General features: G+C 31.8%; 1 protein-coding gene across 2 annotated transcripts in view; it reads left to right on the top strand.

Moving 5' to 3' along the window:
• The window catches only part of LOC129944114 (uncharacterized), a 125,354-nt gene that overhangs the window by 52,752 nt on the left and 52,599 nt on the right, over positions 1-20,003 (top strand). The window contains exon 1 of one of the 2 annotated variants that reach the window (XM_056053306.1): positions 14,750-14,808. The exons of the other annotated variant lie outside the window; for it this stretch is intronic. The gene's annotated coding sequence lies outside the window, so the exon portion shown is untranslated. Of the gene's footprint in view, positions 1-14,749; positions 14,809-20,003 lie in introns of those variants that run through there. 2 annotated transcript variants of the gene reach the window in all.

The raw sequence follows: 20,003 nt of genomic DNA on the forward strand, positions 1-20,003 counted from the left end.
ATCAGTTTTTTTGTGTTTTGTGTTTATTTTTTAAAGTTGTCAGTTGATTTTTTCTAAAAGATAAAATAAAAATAACCAACAATGTTTTGCATATGATGAAATAGTTTGATTTCAAAATTCGTTCTTTTAACGTGATCTTTCCGTCGAAAACCAATTTTAACATTTCTTGAATTTTGTATTTCTTATATAAACAAAATAAACAAATACATATTAGAATTTTTTAAGAACAATACCTTACGTTAACAACACATTTTAGCAAAGAATGAGATCATTTTGAGAATCGAACCTAAACCAGAATCGATTAACAATTTTTATTAATTCTGCGTACTATTGTTTATAGATTTTAATTTTTGTGAAAGTACTGCTTTTTACATTTTTATACAAATTTTTACAGATACTATCTAAAACTTTATTTTCTATAAGATGAAATTAGTTTTTATTTAATTTTTAACATATTTGAGTAAAATCAATTTTTACCAACTTTTAGTATTGTTTTTAGTTTTTAGTTTTTGTGAAAAAAACTTTTAATTCGATTTTAATCAACATTTTACCAGATTTCAAAAACGTTATTCCTTGTTACATAGCATTATTTTGGAAAAAATGTATTTGAAGTCGGTATCTCCACCGGTTCCTGAGATATGGACGACGAAAAAGCTTCCCGAACGTACGCACACGTGCACGAACAGACAACTAAAAATCTTTTATTTATATTCTAGGGACTTTGAAAAACGTCGAATAATATCAACATTTTCAATTTGACAAATCGGACCTATTACAATAACTTCTTATGGGAAGTTTAAAAAACATAGTGAATCGTGATATTTGCCCGTTTATTGATAAGACGTATCTATTTTCCCATTTCATATATTTTAAGTATTCGTTTTACATGTATTTTTTATAATGCAAGGTAATTATAAGAGAAATGCAAAGCGATAAATAATAATTAAAATAGAACATTTAAAAACATAAATATTTTAAATATCATCGTATCGACACTAAGAAAAAACTATATAACTATTAAATTTGTGACGGTAAATTCTTCTCGATTACGTGCATTACGTTTTTAATTTTTCAAATCAACTAAATATTCCATTTATTACACATGATGTTTAGTGACTTATGAAGACCTTTTTTTCCATACCATGTCACGGCCACCCGCTACATATCTTCATTACGTTTCATAATAATTTAATTATATATTTAAAAATAAGATACTCTTGCGATCATCATCGATAGCATATGTATAATGTCAGATGAATAGTAACAATTAGCGTGTATGGTTAAATTTTCTCATTTCTTTCATGTACATCAGTACATTTATGTTAAACCTTGAAAATACCAATACTATGTACTCATTTCTGCATATGAATATTTTTCTTATTTATGGTTGATTGCTTTAGAAAACGTGACAGATGAATGAGGGCATCATACTTAAATATTTATGTCATGTCGACTTCATCCGAGTTGACCTCTGACTTTGATTTTGTTCGTTTGTATTTTACATAAGAAATAACATATTTCTTCAAAAATACCTGCTAAATTTCAAAAACATCATGTTTGTACTTTTTACAAAAGACTGGATTAATTACATTTTTATCTTTTATTCTTGAGTAATACATTCACTTAAATATCAATATAAACATCATTCAAACTTTAACAAAAGATTATAAAAATATTTCCATTAAATTGAAATTATTAAAAATGCATTTAACACACAAGAGAAAGGATATTTTTGACAGCTGCTAAGGAATATTGCAAAAGTATCTTCTTAAATTACAATTTATCAAAAGTATACTGTTCATTAATTAAATCAATTCATCATCATGCCACAAATTACAAAATGAAAGCTTCATTAGGTGAGCTGTTTTCGAGTATTGTTAAAAGAATATGCTCGAATGTAAGTGTTTTTGTTTGACACTCAAGACGTCTTTCAGCAAAAATAAAAATGAAACCTCGAAAATTACAATGAAAGTATAATAAGTATATCAACGACTTTTTTGGATTTTATATCTTGCCATTAAATCCGTCAATCTACCTTCTGCATTCCGATTCCATTAAATTACTATTCATTCGCTGATGTGGTTGGTGTTGCAGTTGTGATGGCTGATGGCATGGCAGTTCACCCACGTTCCGTAATTGCCCCGAACAATAGGAGAGTCTTGCAGCTCAGCACCACTAGCACCACTATAAGACAAACTGCACAATGCTCGACGGACGGTATAGCATACCTTTGTGCACGGCGTTAATCCATCAGATATGTAGTTTTGGCAAAAGAAGAAGGCGTTTGGCAGGTTTGAAGAGATAGATACTTATAGTGTTATAGTCGCGTAAAGTTTTGGTCCTCCAAATCCAACTATTTTGCATTTTGCATTAATTCTCGATTATTTAACTTTTATAGTTGACACCTACAATTGCAAATATACCTTTTCGTAAAGTGAGAATGGGGAAGCCGTTGCTTATGCTGTTGAAGTCGTCGTTCGTCGTCATTGTTGTTGTTGTTTGTTTTCGCCTGTCTGATGTTGTATTTGGAAGAATTTCAAGCTGTCATTTGCTTCAATGCTGGTTATGGTGATGGTGCTGGGATCGAGGTATATCTAATATGCATCAGCTGGAACAATCAAACTGTGGGTAATAGTTGGGTAATTTTTGGTTTATCTCAAACAAATACTGTATTATTATAAATGGGAAATGTGTGAATATATTGGGGATTTATGATTATTTTGGTTGTACGGTGTGATTGACGAAATATTGATGCAATTTGATATTATGGAGGTTCACTTTTTAAGTACTTAAGTGTCATAAAGCTATTTAAGATACTTGAATAATGTTTTGAGTTAAGGTCTTGCAATAATTCGAACGTCCTAAACATGGAACATTCACATTCTTTTTAAACCCCCCATAAAAATTCTACCGCATTGCTCGCAACTCCATGAATAACCATCAGATTTGTGTCGAAATCAGTTTGGGATGCCCTGTCAAGTATACTGATTATTTTCTTCAGCTATACGTCAAGAATGTGAAGTGTTTTATTCAACTCTGTTTTACTCTCTCATTTTAATATTTAAAATTTTAAGAACAATGTGCATCGATATCATAATCATATTAAGGGTAGTCAAACCCCCTTCCACGTACGCTAGATATAAAAATAAAATGAATAGTGTTTCAAACAATATGCGAATCATCAAGTTTTTTTGGTATTCAAATAGTCTGATGCACATCAATGAGATAGTTGATATCATTACTTAACGAATTGGTTCAGGTTACAGTAAAATCACAAAGTTGTCACACTAATAAAGTAGTCTGATGATCTAGTTGTAACACTAATCCACCAAACTGAATCCTCATCTAAAATACAACCTGGATAATATTGAAATGTTTGACTGAGCGTCCGATACTAAGCAAGTGTTGGAGCAATTAACTGCGAATCAATTTATACTTCTCCTAATGTTTTTGATGTCGTCAGTTAGAGTTTAACTTAAAAATCTATGTATTGCATCAGGTTTCCAAATTATAAGCTTTTGAATTTCGGAAAAAACATTACGCTTTTTGAGGCTATGTGAGTTCATGGTTTTCCAATTCTATAATTGCTTTCTCTCTTTAATATTCCGTTGAAAGTCCTTTGATAGCTAAGGCCTATTGACTTACAATTCTTAACCATTCCCGTTTGCCAGTAATATTGTCAGGGATTGATAGCTTTAAGCTGAATCCGAACGTCTAATTTGAGAAAACAACAATTACTCTTGGAGGATTTATTAATTCCTCGCAAGAGGCAGTACCAAGGATTAACCCCAAGACCTCTCGCATGGCTGAGTTGAACCAATTAACTCAGCTGGCCAATGAGCCCCCTAGAATATCGGACATGGTAGGTTGAGCAGAAAACACTCTTGACTTGTTTCTTACCTCTGACTCTGGTAGGTACACTGTTAGTGTTCTATCTCCTCTAGGCACATCTGAGCACTGTGTCATATCAGCAAATTTCTCGTGTAAAAACTCTCCAGTTAAAGAAAGAGCTCTTAAGAGAACCGTTTGGCAATTCGGAAAAGCCAACTGGGACGGTCTGAATTATTTTAGGATCTTTAACTGGTTACTATGCTTCCTCGATAGTGACGTTGAAACAAGCGCTGATATTGTCACAAGTTTGATTCTCCTGGGAATAAGAACTTTTATCCCGAATAGGGTTAAAAGCATCAGACCTAAGGTTCGACACGAGCTGAAAAGAGGTTATTAAGGTTAAGAAGGTAAGTTTCCGTTGTTTTAAAGCCAATCCAACTGAGGAAAACCGGAATAAATTCAAGCAAGGAAGGACTGCAACGGCCATATTCGATGGACCAAATTTTTACATGACCAAAAATTACGGCAAAAAATACAGCAATGTAAAAATGTCTGGTCATTTTAAAAATATGAGGAATTCTTCCTCTTCCTCAATGATACTCCATTTGTTAGCTCTTTAAAGAAAGCAAATCTCTTTGCTAGGCATTTCGCCGCCGATTCAACGCTGCCAGTGAGTGTTATGACTCCGCCTGTACTAGAGCTAGTTAGTGATTTTATGGGACCAATCTTTTTTCACAATCGTACTGTGGCAAGAGTTCTTAAAGATCTTAAAATTCATAAATCCGTTGGTGTGGATGGTATCCCCACTACGGTTCTGAAGAGGTGTTCTTCAACGCTGGCAAAACCATTGCGGAAGCTTTTTCATCTGTCCTACTCCTCAGGGCTCGTTCCAAGAGGATGGAAAACCGCATTTGTCCAGCCTATTCCCAAAAAAGGCGAATCTTCTTCACCGTGCAATTACCAACCGATTGCACTTACATCCCTTCTTTCCAAGGTCATGGAAAAGCTGATTAATTATCAGCACAACAAATATCTCGAAGATCGAAAGCTTCTTAATGACCGACAATACGGCTTTCGTAGCAATTGGTCCACTGGTAATCTCATGGTTCATCTCACTGAACAGTGGAGCAAATTTTTACGTCGTCTTGGAGAAAGTAAGATTATTGCACTTGATATTTCAAAAGCATTTGATAGGGTTTGGCATCAAGCTCTCTCATTCGGTTTTCATAAATCCCTGTTTCATTGGATTAGTAATTACCTTTCGAATCGTTCAATACAAGTTGTATTGGATGGATTCAAGTCTGAAAATCACAAAATAAATGTTGGTGTGCCCCAGGGCTGCGTTTTATCTCCAAAACTCTTTTAAAAGAGGCATATTTAAAAAATCACACCTTAAAGAGAAATTGTAAGGACAACAAAATCCTTTGACAAGATATTTTTTTGTTGAACAGTATTATTGGTGCCGGTTTTAAACTTCACGTGCACAACCTTCTCATAGGAAATAACTTCACTCGCAATGAAAAATAACTTATTTCTTTCTGGTTTAGTTTTGAAACTATTTCTCATCTAAGGTTCCCTACTCCCTAATTATTTACTTGAAAAATATTTTTCGAACAGTGTTAATAAATTTTTTTGTAATTCAAAAACCAAACATTTTATGAAATTCTCGATCATATTATGTAAGTGAGTCATATAATCTCAAAAACAAGTATAAAAACCAACAAAATTTAAAAGTCGTTTTGTAATAACATTATCTACATACTCGTACATTTGTTTTATTTTTTCTTATCAAAACTATAAGCAATAGTGCATTTATAGATTTTATGTAAACTATTCAATTAAATAAAAAACACCATCACCGATATGATTTATTTTAAACATGACTTTTTACAAGCTTTTGACGACAAGCTATCGCATAAATTCCTAATAAATATTAATATCAAATTCAACTCTTGGATAATCACAATCAGTATAAGCTAAGCTCTCAATCAAAGTCGCAAAAACATGTTATCTGGTTGGATATAAGAAAATAAAATTTTTAAAAAATATTTTAACTTAAATCATTTTGTTTCTTCCAAAAAAAAAGAAGAAAAAACAAGTGTTTTGGTTCCCATTGGTAAATGGCAGTCTCGAAATGTTTACTATATTAAATTTGAATTCGTGTATCGGTCGCAAGAATAAGATCAATCGCATTTGAAGTTCAAAAACTTTCAGTAACTTGTTCATCAAAGTATCTACATATGACAAAAAATTGTGCAGGTTGAAGAATTTAGAACTTATTTTCCACTAGAAAAGCAAAACTATTCTCACTTTTAAGTGATGACGTTTAACAAATGTCTCCATATTTACAAAATATCACTATGTTTAGCAATTTTCTTTTAAAATCTGTGAGATAAATAAAAAGAGCTGTATCTAACATCTTCAACGTTTTCAGCAAAATGTAAACTATTTTTCAATAAGAGGTGTCATTAAGGAAGCCTAGTACTTGAACAGCTGTCTAAAATGGGAAAAGATGCCATATTTTGACATTTGACAAGTGAAAATGACGCCATTATTAAAAATGGCGATGTACACATTGAAATTTATAAAATTCTAAAAATATTTAAAATTTTAACAGTCACAGTTCACATAATAATTTTCGGTTGATACAAAACCAAGTCGATCATCAGCAATGTTATGTCTTCGATGATTGAGCCCATAAAAATATCAAAATAATTGAGATTTTAATCGAAAAATTATCTTCAATGACGAAGCTTATTTACAACTCAAAGCTATGTAAAGTAGTACAAATTTTGGGACTCGAAATATCCAAGAATAATTGTTAAAAATCCTCTTTATCCTCAACGTATTACTGTTTGAAGCGATTTTTGGGCGGTGTGATTGCACCATGTTTTGTTTTTTTTTGGAAAATGAAACTGGTATAATTGTCACGGTAAGTGAATTGGCAATGAAAAATACTCATAATTTCCCAAGAAAATATTTTTAGCCGTGTTATTTCTCAAAGAGTTGGTAAACGAGATCCTGAAATTAAACACATATACAAACTTTGTTGGGGCCACGTGAGAGATAAGCTCTATAACAATGCTCCATAATCAATTCAAGAACTTTAAGATTTAATTCCTGAAGTTCTTGAGGACATTCATCTGTAAATTTGTAAACATTTTATAAAAAGTATTAGATGCTGCAACTGTTGTCATTTGACTGACATTGTTTTCCATTTTAAATAGCTAAAATTTAGAACGAAATAGAGTACCATGGGTGTTCCTTAAATATCAAAAGGAAACCTCACATTGGAAACCGCCTTACTATTCAAATTAGTAGTTAACATACAAATTTTGTATAAAGCCAGTAACTGGCCTTTAGAGCAACTAAAAATTACTCACTATCATACGTATTCTAAAATTATGTGTGTTTAAAAAAATAAACACAAAATGCCATCCATGGTCATTGGAAGACCAAGTTGTTTTGGAATCAAATCGATATGTTTATTATGGCTTTTAATGTACGCCGCAGTACATTGGTCATTTTTATGAACTTTCAGAGTAAGTTCTTGATGGAGCTTGGACCAACCCGGGGCGTTTCGTTTTGGACAGCTGAATCAACATGGTTCGCATGCGTTTTTTAAAGTTTTTTTTTTGTTTTATTGAGTGTTTTGCAATCTTTTGCCACATGGTTTAGCTTTGGTCTTTTGGTTTGGTGCAATGCACCCACCAATCGACTTTTTGGTTATGGTCTAATGATTCAAAAGATAATAGCTCCATGTTTATATATGTACAAAGATATGATGTATATTTATGTTGGTAAGTAAGTATGTTCAGTTGGCAATCACCCAAGCTGTCTCAAGGTTGTGCAGACAAACCCCTATACAAAATTGAACGTGTGTACGGTCGCAGCGCGGTGTCCGTCCGTCGGCGTTGTGGACGACCACGAGCCAGCGACGTAGACGACGACGATTGGTAACGATAACGTTGTTGGATATATTTTCTGGTAGGTAAGGTATCTAACTAAAACATTAAAAGTAGCCATATTAGTGAAGTAAGAACATTTTGCAGTTAATACGGTTTTCTTGTTTCAGTCGATCTTAAGTGAATATTAGTCAATTTAATTGGAATTACTCGTAATAAGGAATATTTAGACTAAAAACAAATCAGAGCACTGATTACAGTTTACGGTTCATTTGACTACATAATATAAATATTAGGCAACTATGTACATAACATGCATATGTATATAAACAAATCTAGATGAAATTTATAAAGGTATACGAAATTCGAACGTGCAAGAAGTTTTGAAATCATGGATGGAATTTAATTTTGTAGTTAGAAATCGGAACATACAAAAGCAGAATTTTATTTTGTTCATAAACCATGAAAGTTGAATTTGCTTGGCTTGTCTCTCTAAATTCAATAGGGAAATAAATTCAAATGTACTTTGTTGATTTTATCATACATACATTTTCAAAAAAACAATATTCTATTTGAATTTGATTTCAAGGCAAAAATTGAGTGGTTCCTTATGTGCTTTAAGACAACACATAACGTTGACCTGAGTCTTATGGCATGTTATAGGTTATTATTGCATTTAACCAAGTCAGGAAAGTAAAAATACAATTTTTGGCATTATTTTAGAAGTTGTTTCTTGATTTCTTGAAGGCTTGATGAATGTCTATAGCTTTTTTGTTTTAACTTAAGAATTTTTATTTTGTGGTTATTTTAATTTTAACTTTGTTAGAATGCTGACTTAATGTAGCATAGGAAAAAGCCAAATCAAAATGTTTGGTCAGTTGAATCATAATTCTGTTATATCTTCTTATTATAATTGAAGATTCATTAACTTACCTACTGCGTTACGGAGATTTGTGTTCATTAAACTCATTAGCATAATTACTTTATTCACATAATCTAATTTAGTATGATAAATCATATACATAATGGAAATATACGATGCACATGTACGTCTTAAGTGCGTGTTTCTATTCAATAAACTAGCTGTTTATTGAATAAAAATCATAGTTCTATTTTGATAGATGAACGGATTTAATTTTGTGTTTTTTAATAGCATAGCAAAGATAATTATCGGCTTATTAAAATAATCAATTTAAATTATGGATGAGTAACTGGTTAGTCGCCTAATAAGTAATAATAATTATTTCATACACTTGAATGTGTTTGGAGTTAGGCATGCATTTTATTTGTATGATTATAAATAATAATTAATGAATACGACAATTATGTAAATACAAATAAATTATGTGCATCGTTCAGATAGTTCATGATCCATGACTCACGAGGTATAAGGTCCTGTTTGTTTATTAACCATAGTTCAAGGAATTTATGAGCCTAGGTTAAATACCCAACCCTACTCCTTGGACTGAAAAAATATCTGATATATATCTAACTGAATCTAAAACTATTATCGATACAAAAGTTAGAAGAAATAAACTTGCCAACATTGATGGAGTTAGAGTAAACAATTTTGTTTTAATTTCATTTTATTATATTTAAAACAAAAATACGCTACATTTTTTTATAAAATAACCTTCTTTAGATCCGTTACGGAAACAAAACTTACTTAAACTGTTTTGATTTTCTCTGTTCAAACCGTAAATAATTTAACGTTTCTTTAAGATTTATGTGAGACAAATAAAATCTAACAACTTATAAAGATTTTTCGAAAATTTTATGAAAAACCATCGAGAATTTCATTGAAAGAAAAACATAATTTCAGGAATTTAAAAAGCCTTTTTTTCTGTAGAATTTTAAAAGCAAATATCTCTAAAAGTAAAAGAGTAATTCTGAAGTGGGATTTCAGTTAAAGGCTTTAAAATCCATCAACAAAAATGGTAGGAACAAAACCTTCTCGATCAGTGTTACACTAATACTATATGTATGTAATGATTTTAAAGGTTTTTTGAAAGATCTGAAAATATAAATATTTAACGCAAGCAGTAAAGAATAACTTACTGAAAGTTCGATTTAATTTTAGGAAAAATTCGGACCCACAAAAATTGATAAATTTTTTTAAAAAGAAAAGAGTATACAATTCAATCTACAGTTCACGAAGTTTCTGATACTTAAAAAATATTTGTTTTAACCCATTTTGGGATAACTAAGCTAATGATATGGACTAGGTAACGTTAAAGTGGCTTTAAATGATGAAAACGGACACACTTAGAGCAGTTTAATGACCCATTGTGATACCACATGAATCTTGAGGCTTCCTTCTAAGCTCAATAAAACGAGTTTGAGTCCCTTACGAAACGTGAGAACCTGATTATGCTAATATAGATTTAGATCGTTTAGATCGTTATAGAAGAATTTTCCTAGGTAATTCTTGCGTTTTTTAGTTAGAGCAGAGCAGAGAAGGTACTGAGAGGGTGACGTTTTCTCCTGTTCCTCGTCCATACAGCTTCTGCAAAAGTCATTGGAGAATACGCCTAGCCGCTTGGCGTGCTTTCCTATTAGACAGTGTCCGGTTATTTCACCTTTTATCGAGCTTATGCGATCTGCTTAGAGATATCAAGCATCTTGATCGCTTTAAATCTAGTGGTGATGTTGTTCCACCTGTTATTTGCCTTCTTCATAGCGTCTTGCATTAGCAACAGTTTACAAGTAGCGATTGGTATGCCAGCATTTGGCAACGTGGTAGAATGGGTTGTACTGTATCGTTCCTGGCGAATTCATCTGCCTTACAATAACCTGGAATGTCTCTATGGTCCGGCACCCAGCGAAGGTGAATATTAAACTGTTGTGCCATCTTCATTAGAGATGATCGACAGTTATAGACTGTTATACATTTTATAGAGTTTATAGAGACAGAGCCCAGTGATTTGATAGCAGCCTGAGTATCTGAAAAAATACGGAGATCAGGTGTTGATATCACGTTTTCTTTAAGCCAGGACAATACTTCTTTTATCGCCAAAAGTTCAGCCTGGAACATGCTACAATGATTGGGAAGGCGGAATGAGAGACTTATTTTCAGTCGTTCAGAGTACACACTTCCACAAACTCCTTATTAACTTCCCATAGAAAGTTATTGTAATGGGTTCGATTTGTCAAATTGAAAATTTTGACATTTCTCGACGTTTCAAGGTCCCTAGAGCCGAAATAAAAGGTTTTTAGAAAGATGTCAATGCGTGCGTTTGAACGTACGTTCATACGTCCGTACGTTCGTACGTCCGTACGTTCACGACGTTTTTTTCGTTGTCCATAGCTCAAGAACCTGAAGAGATATCGATTTCAAATAAATTTTGTTATACCATAGCAGTTTGAAAAAAAGGTGAAAATTTTAGTTAACCCTAAATATATTACGAAACAAAAACGCTAGAGACTTGAATTAAATTTTATATAATATATTGTAAAGTGATATCAAAAAAGTATATTTAAAAAAAAAGCATTTAACGGTTTTCTTTATAAATCAAAAAAACTGAAAAAAAAAATTTGTCACCTCCAAAATTGTACGATTTAAATATGATTTCATCTCCAAAACAATTTTATGCAACGATGTTTTTGATATCTGATAAATTTTTGAGAAAAATCGAATTGACAGTTTTTTTATAAAAAATAAAAATCTAAAAAAAAACATTACTCAAAGTTGGTAAAAATTGAATATCGATTCAAATATCTTTTCGAAAAATTGAAATTAAGGCTTGAACCTTATTTTATCTTATTAGCAATATTGTTTTCAACATTCTGAAAAATGTTGAAAAAAATCGAATTGACAGTTTTTTTACAAAGAATAAAAACCTAAAAAAAAATGAATAAAAGTTGGTAAAAATTGATTTTCGACTCAAATATCTTTTCAAAAGTTGTAGATATTGGCTTTAAACTACTTTTTTCTTTCAAAAATATTGTTGTTTACATTCAGTAAAATTTAAAAAAAAATAGAATTCACAGTTTCTGTACAAAAAATGTACCAAAAGTTGGTGAAAATTGATTTTTGACTCAAATATATTTTCAAAAATTTGAAATATTGGCTTATAAGAAATATTGTTTTGAACATTCGATTAAATTTTGAAAAAAATCGAATTGACAGTTTTTTTTACAAAAAATAAAACTCTAAAAAAAACAATACTTGGTAAACATTTACTTTCGACTCAAATAGTTTTTTAAAACTTTATATAAAAATCCAACAGTCCGTTTTTTCATAAAAAATAAAATCTACAAAAAATAGTACGCAAATTTGGTAAAAATTGATACGAGTACATATAGACAAACTTTTAAGCAAGACAAATCGACAGACAGGATCTGAAGTTATCAGAGTGGGTCGCATTTCAGTCTCTTTTCTTAAAGAGGCACTTTAAAAAAAACCACCCACAAAATTTTTTGAGAGGATTTCTTCATAAAAAGGTTTCCAAACGTACGTACAAACGCACGCACATAAATATCTCTAAAAATTTTATATTTGGACTCTAGGGACCGTGAAACGTCGAGAAATGTCAACATTTTCAATTCGACAAATCAGACCGATTACAATAACTTCCTATGGGAATTTAAGCTACGTTTTCGAAACCTGACAAGTTTTCTAGAAAAATTTAATTGACAGTAAAAAAAATTTGCCAAAATACTCCTTTTCAAAATTCTTTAATTGAAAATCTGGTGGGAAAAGAAATATCGTTTGTACATTTTTAAGGGCACAAATGAAAGCATTTTTAAAACGACTTATTTTATGAACACATAGTATAAGATAAGCGTTTTTCAGACCTTTGGTCACTCTTATATACTCTTGTCAGTTAAGGAACGACTTGTCATAATTAATCTCAATAATTAATATTATTATCTTAACATATACGGCAAGTTTACAAATACTCACATTTAAATACTGTTCTACGCTACAAAAGACTACGACAGAAATCGGATACAAATTAAAAACCAACATCTTGATTGGAAAAGTTGTATAAGTACATTATACTATTTATTATAACTTGAATTACTCCACATCATGCACATTAAACTTATAATTAAAACTGTAAAAAAAAAGTTATGACATCTTGCGTTCAATGTTTATACAACTATTTATGAATTAATATTCGTAACAAATTGTTACTTAAGTGTGAATTGATATAATTTATCTATTGGAGAATTCAAGTTCTTTTTTTTAAGTTGTGAGTCATAAGAAAAAAAAAACGTTCAGAGATAACAAGTTTCATTTATAAAATAATTATAAACGATTTAATTATGTACTTTCAACCTTAACCTTGGTTTGAAGGGAAAAAAAAACATATTTTACAAATGCCTTTGTCTTTGGTTGACACTTTGATATCTTTTTGATTTATTCCCTTACACAATCTTTTACAATAATTATCCACATTTCATATTTTTGTTTAGGGAGAAAATTCTCAAAACATTCAACTTCGTTATAAAGTGACCTGACTCACACGTAAAGGAATCCAAGAAGTTCTATATTACTTTTAATACAAATATTTTAAATTTATTATAAAAACTGGATATTAACACATTTTGTAGAAGTGTGTTGAATGCATAATTCTTTTGAACCAATTTTTTGCCTTCTCCTTAAAAAAGCTGAATTTAATGTTTTCATATTATCGACATGCTGAATCTCTCCTTGTATAACATTCCTGTTGATCTCATTAAACTTAAACTATGAGTTAATCTATTTCGCACAACATTTTCTGCTCAAGGAATTCAATTTGTTTTATTTTTTGTTTAATTTATTAAATTATCAAATCTGAATATGTCATTAAATTGATAATAATCCAATTGAAATAAACATAACAACCTGACAAAACAATTTTACCATCGGTCCTGCTGTGTGCGCGCATTTGTCCATTGCGCGCGCGTGTTTACAAATCACGATACACTGTAAGTTGCATGTCGTTCACTGGGGCGTATACGCACTATTTTTCGCTTTACATTCTGCTGCTGATTTGATTTCAGATCGTTACCTCTGCTGTGTCAGCATTATGTAATCTCATACGACCATTGATCTGCTCTACATAAAATAAACTTCAAGCTCTTCCGCTAAATACATTATGGTGATTTCGTCTCAACCTCAACTTTCAATTCAAATTCTTAGTGGATACGACCGTTAGTTACGACGAATTTTTGATTTCGTAATGTAGTTTGGACGAATTAACAACTCTATGCTAAAAAAAAATAACTAATTTTTATCCTCCCAAAAGTCAATAACACAAGAGCATTACGGTTCAGTTCACATTTTATGCCCCAAAATTTTAGTAATGAATTATGCAGGGGCGGTCTTGAGTTTTTATTTGTTTTTTTGAATACACTTTCTTAATTTCTTTGTATTCTAAGGCGCAACCAACTTTTAACCGATCGCTCGACTTGATGAGAGCGGCATGATCAGAATTTAATTACAAAACAATTTGAGGAATGGAAAAATTGATTTTGCGATGTCCGGCGGACTAGAGCGGGACGTTTAAACGGGTGGTATAAGCTCATTGCGGTTGCATGCAATGATTTGTTAACATACACACCTATTTACTGAGATTTGTTGGTTTTCCGATCGATGATGTTTGTCATCGTCATCACTTATAGCCATTGATGTACGGTACGGCAGCGGTGGCGGTGAACAAATGCAACCCAACCATCAGAAGCAGATTAGTTCCCATCGAGTCGGTTATGCGAACGTACCTACAATCAACAATCGGACAAACTTTATTATTATAAAAGCTTTGCAAGATTGTAAGTGCAAAACGTACGAAAGAAAAACCTATCTTCATCATCAGGTGTGATGGTCGTGTACAAATTTGTGGCGGGATTTAGTGTTACTATTGTGAATTAAAGCAAATGTTTATCCTCGTTTTCTGAATCATTTGGTAATTTGATGGATTGCTAATTGAAAGAATAAATAAAGTGCGAAGTGTTTGTATAAATTAAGTGTTTTTTCTGACTTGCGAGTATAGCTAATTGTCTTATTAGTGGCGGTTTTAAGTCATTACTTACTGTATTAAGCAGATCGATTTATAAACGGATCTTGGTTTGAAGTATTTTAAGGGTGAGTTTTAATTACTTAACTTTATTAATAAGAGAGACTTTTTCAAAGTTTTAGATTTCGATAAAATTAAGTTTTTCATCTACCAATTTTTGCTGTTTAAAATCAAAATGAAATGTTTGTAAGAGGTCATCGTAAAACAGTGGTTGTCAAAAAAGTATTCATTAATTTAATGTGCTTTTTTTGAATTTTATGAATAGGGAGTCATTTTGAAGGCCTAAAATTTCAATAAAATAATTTCTTTCTTTTGACAAGTCTTTCAATTTCAGATCAAAAATTGAACATGTGTAAAAAAAATGTAATAGGTCATGATTCGGTGCTGTCAAACACATTTCTGTTAAAAGTATCAACGCAAATAAAGATGCAAGTTCAAGTTTGTGTGAGCTTTTTGAATAAAAATGATTCTAAATGCACTATAAACACATAAATCAATTTATTTATAAGCCCAAGTGATTCATTTTATTTTGCGGATGTTACATACTAAGAAAAACAGATTATCTGTTATTTATTTATGTCATTCTGAGTAGAATTAACAATTAGTAGATGTTTTCATCTCATAGTTTTGAAAGTTGTTTAGCAATAAATTATATGAAAATCTTACTTAGATAAGGTCCGGAAATGGCATTTTATTTCCAATTGAGTAGTTTTTTATCTTTTATATTGCTATAATTTTCAAAATAATTAAATTGCTGAACATTTAATTAACTTAGTACGAAAACAAGAAAACAATTCTGCATTTTTGGTTCCACTGAGAATAGGTTTAAGGTAGGTTGACAGCTATAATTCACTTTGTATTATGGCTGACCTGAGCTAGAGTTCATATATTTGAATATTATACTTACATACAATTTAAGAAGTTGAATATCTCGCATGGAAACTTTTAAACAAATTGAAAACATTCTCCAAAATTTTTAGTTGAAACATATTTTTTTAAATATAAAAGAAATAATTTCAAGAACCCATAGTCTTACAAATAAAAAATGTTGCTGTTGCTGGAGATGCTAAAATTGTTAGAGCTATGTAAGTAAATAAGACGTTGCTGCTGGAAAACAAGGTAATATTGATAGCGTCTTAATAGTGCTCGAGTTGTTTCTGGTTTTGATATCCAAAATGAACTTTTAGTCTAAACGTATTTAAAATAGTCTTCAGGATCTTAAACTCAATCGAATACCTGGTGTCGATGGTATTCCTGGTCTTGTAATAAAAAAGATTTCTAATTCTGCGTTCTTTCCATAGTAAATTATATTCAACTTATCTTTATCGTCTGGAATTTTTTTTGACGAATGGAAATTTTCTTTTCTGATCCTAATTAATAAGTCTGGTTCGAAAAATGATGTTGAAAGTTACAGAGCATTTTTAAGCTGTCCACAATTCCTAAATTGCCCGAAAGTTTAGTAAGGTAGAAATGGCTATCTCAAGGCAACCTAGCCTGAGATCCAATTAGCGCTGTAGTGCGCCGTTTTGATAAAAGTTTCAATTCAATTCAATTCAATTCAATTTCTTTATTGTAAACAATACACTAAGACAATGTCTTTTATAGTATTTGTACTTTGGTTGAACAATTAAAGTGCTGTTTGATTCTTTATACAATAAGATAATACTTAGGCTGCTAAAAATATATATATATTTTTTTTTTTAATAATACATATAAGACTTTTCCTCTCTTCTTCTTTCCTATTTCCGCCTTAACATCTTAGTTGTTCGAAAAATGTTTAAAAACCTCGGTCTTGAAACTTACTGCATCCGTTATCCTCTTAATGCTAACCGGCAAAGAGTTAAAAAGAGCGAATGCTGTGAACGAAGAACAACCGTGAGGAATTTAGATATCTAAAAGTTGGAATAACTAGATTATTTGTTCTTGACGATGTACAGAACTCAATTTTTTCATAAAGGTACTCAGGTGTTCTTCTGCGAATAATTCTGTGGAGAAAGATACAAATACGGAAATTTACGTATTCGACCATAGTGCACTTAAGAATTTTTTTTGCTGGAAGCAGAGATATGGTCATATCGGCGAATACCATAAACGTGGCGAGTCATGTCATTAAGCGCCACACGTAGTTTGTATTCAGATAAAGAATCCAGTTTCGGATACACGACTTCAGAAAAGAAAATGATTGGTACGAGTAGAGTTCTCATAAGACGAAGTTTTGTTTGCGGAGTAAAAGAATTAGATACCCATAGTTTTCTTAAAGTTCCGTAAATATGTGCAATGACATAATTTATATGGACTTTGAATCCAAGACTGGTCACAGAATCTACAAAACTAACATGGGCACTATTCAAAGTAATCGAAGGTAGATCTCTATGGTTGTATGTCTTCTTAGAAATTAGTAGGGCTTGACTTTTATTGGGATTGAGCACTAGACCATTTTCCTTAGCCCAGTTAGAAATTCTCATCTATTAAACCGATTCTACGTGAGAGATAAATTTGTATATCATCTGCATATAGATGAAAAGAGACGTGCTCACAAACCGAAGGCAAATCGTTGATAAAGGCACAAAACAAAATTGGCCCCAGAATAGAGCCTTGTGGCACGCCCATCTTCAAGTACGTATGTGCTGAAAAATTGTTTCCAACACATACACGCTGAGTTCTGTTACACAAAAAACTACAAATGAGACGAACAGCTGAATTCGAAAAACCAAAGTAGTGCTCAAGTTTTTGACAAAGAACTCGATGATCAACTTTGTAAAAAGCCTTCGAGAAGTCCAATAGGCACAGTACTGAGATATTGTCTTTATCGTATTCGAGTCTTATATCCTCTAAGATCCTTACCATTGCTGTAGAGCAGGAATATTTAGCTCTAAATCCAGATTGGTATGGAGACGGCAATCTTTTGGATGTAAAATGGTTAATAATTTGTTTAGTAAGGATTTTTTCGAGAACTTTGGACATGCAAGGTAAAATGCTTACTGGCCGGTAGTCGGGGAGTTCGGAAGGTGTGGGCTTTTTCGGAACAGGAGTTATCCTGGCTGCTTTCCACGCAATAGGATTCGTAGAAGTGACAATACAGTGATTAAAAACATGAGTGAGAGCGTTAATCAAGCAGGGTAGGACAAGTTTCAAAAATCTTAGCGGAATACCGTCTTCGCCTATAGCTTCGGACCTCAAGGATTTAAAAGTTCGTATAATTTCGTCTTCAGTTACCGTCTCAAAGCAAAAATCGTTAACTCCATCATAAAGTTAGCCAACCTTGGGCTCAAAGCTAGTAGCTAATTGATTTGTTTGAGTAAACTGATTGTTAAGGTCATTAGAATCAAGTTCACACTTAAAAATTGGCTTTTTACCAATACCAATGTCCCGAAGATTTTTCCAGAGCTGTTTAAGAAAGATTTGTATTGAGTTTCGAGGCGAAAAAGTTATGTTTGGCGCAACGAGTAATGAGAGTTGCTTTATTACGAAAGTAGCAGTATTGTCGCCAAGTTGTAGGATTTGGAGAAAGCCACCACTTGAGGTAGTATTTTCTGCGACTTTTAATCGCATTCTTTACTTCAAAGTTGTACCATGGACATTTCTCGTTTTGAATTCTTATCGTTTTTAGGGAAACATGCGTTTCGAACAATCTCTTTACATGGTTGTAAATGAAGTTTAGTTTGTTATCTACATGCACTAAATTGTAACAATCACTCCACGCCACGCTGCTGGCATCAATATAAAAAGCTTCTACATCGAGGGCTTTAAAATGTCCAAAAGTAAATGTGGAAGAAACTTGGGAATGAGAGAAATCAATACCATTAGTACAAAAAACTAAGTCGTGGTCTGATATTCCATCAAAACATAATTGATCATTGAGAATAATGTTTGTTGGTTTAGATACAATAATGAGGTCAAGTAGGCTTGGGGAACAATTTGGAGCGTATCTAGTTGGGTATTTATTGATAACATTAAGACCTGAACCAGCAATAGCGTCAAGAAGTTGAAATGAAGTAGAGTCCCTTTTAAGTAGATCAACATTGAAGTCACCACAGACAATTATGTGTTCATATGATATAATGAAAGATTCTAGTGCTGTGAAGAAAGGAGTGAATGAACAGGTTCTTTTAGGGTTGTAGACACATGCTAGCAAACATTTTGTATTCGAATCAGAGATTTCTACTATAATGAATTCTATGCCATTATTATCTGACCTGGATAATATTTTACATTTTAGACTCGATCTACAATAGCAAGTTTAGTAAACTTTTGCGAATGTTTTTCCTTTTTCGTTATTAATTGTAAAGAAAGTCAAGTACACGGATTTTAGTAAGGCATTTGACTCTGAATGCCACAACATACTGCTTCGTAAGCTTCATTATTTTGGGATTCACTCAATTCTCCTTCAGTGGATTTCATCTTTTTTAACTGATATAGGGAGATCTATTAAATGTATCTCTGGAGTTCCCCAGAGTAGTCATCTTCGCCCACTGTTGCTTAAAATTTGTATCAATGATATTTTTGTAAAAACATTAAGTTCAGTAAATGTCTCACATATGCTGATGATCTTAAATTATTTTTTAAAGTGAATTTCATTTATGATTGCTTTAATCTTCAAATAGACTTCGATTATTTATCAAACTGGTATTTGGTTAACTGTCTTAAACTTAATGTAAAGAAATGCTTCGCTTTGAGTATTCTCTTGGTAGTGCCCCTCTTCAGAGAACTGATATAGTGAGGGATTTGGGTATCTCCTTTGATTAAAAATTTAAACTTTTGTTGCTAAAACCAACTCTATGATTGGTTTCATTAAAATAAACTAAACTGACTTTTCGGATCCCTATACAATTACATCTTTATATAATTCATTATTCGATCATCAATTGAAAATGCTTACGTCATATGAAATCCTTTGCAACAAAGGTTTTCGGATAGAATTGAGGAAGTTTAGAATCGTTTCATAAAATATGTGTTTTGTGAAATGCGCTGGAATTTGAATCCAGATTCTTAAGCTACTCGTAGACGTAATCTTCTGGGTATGAAACCTTTCAAATCTCAAAGAACTATTCATGATATACGATTAGAATTTATGCAAGATATAAACCTATGTCTCACCAAAAATACTACTACTCAGATTTAACGTCTCAAATATCTCGACAGAAATCAGCTAAAACCTAAATTTTTTGTATTATGTATTTTTTAAAGTTCCTTAAATAATGGTTTGCCTTTTGCATAAAATTCATACATTTTTAGTGAACCAATGTCAAGTATGGAGCCCAGC

Source organism: Eupeodes corollae, chromosome 2 (assembly GCF_945859685.1).
Source record: "Eupeodes corollae chromosome 2, idEupCoro1.1, whole genome shotgun sequence".
Lineage (NCBI taxonomy): Eukaryota > Metazoa > Arthropoda > Insecta > Diptera > Syrphidae > Eupeodes > Eupeodes corollae.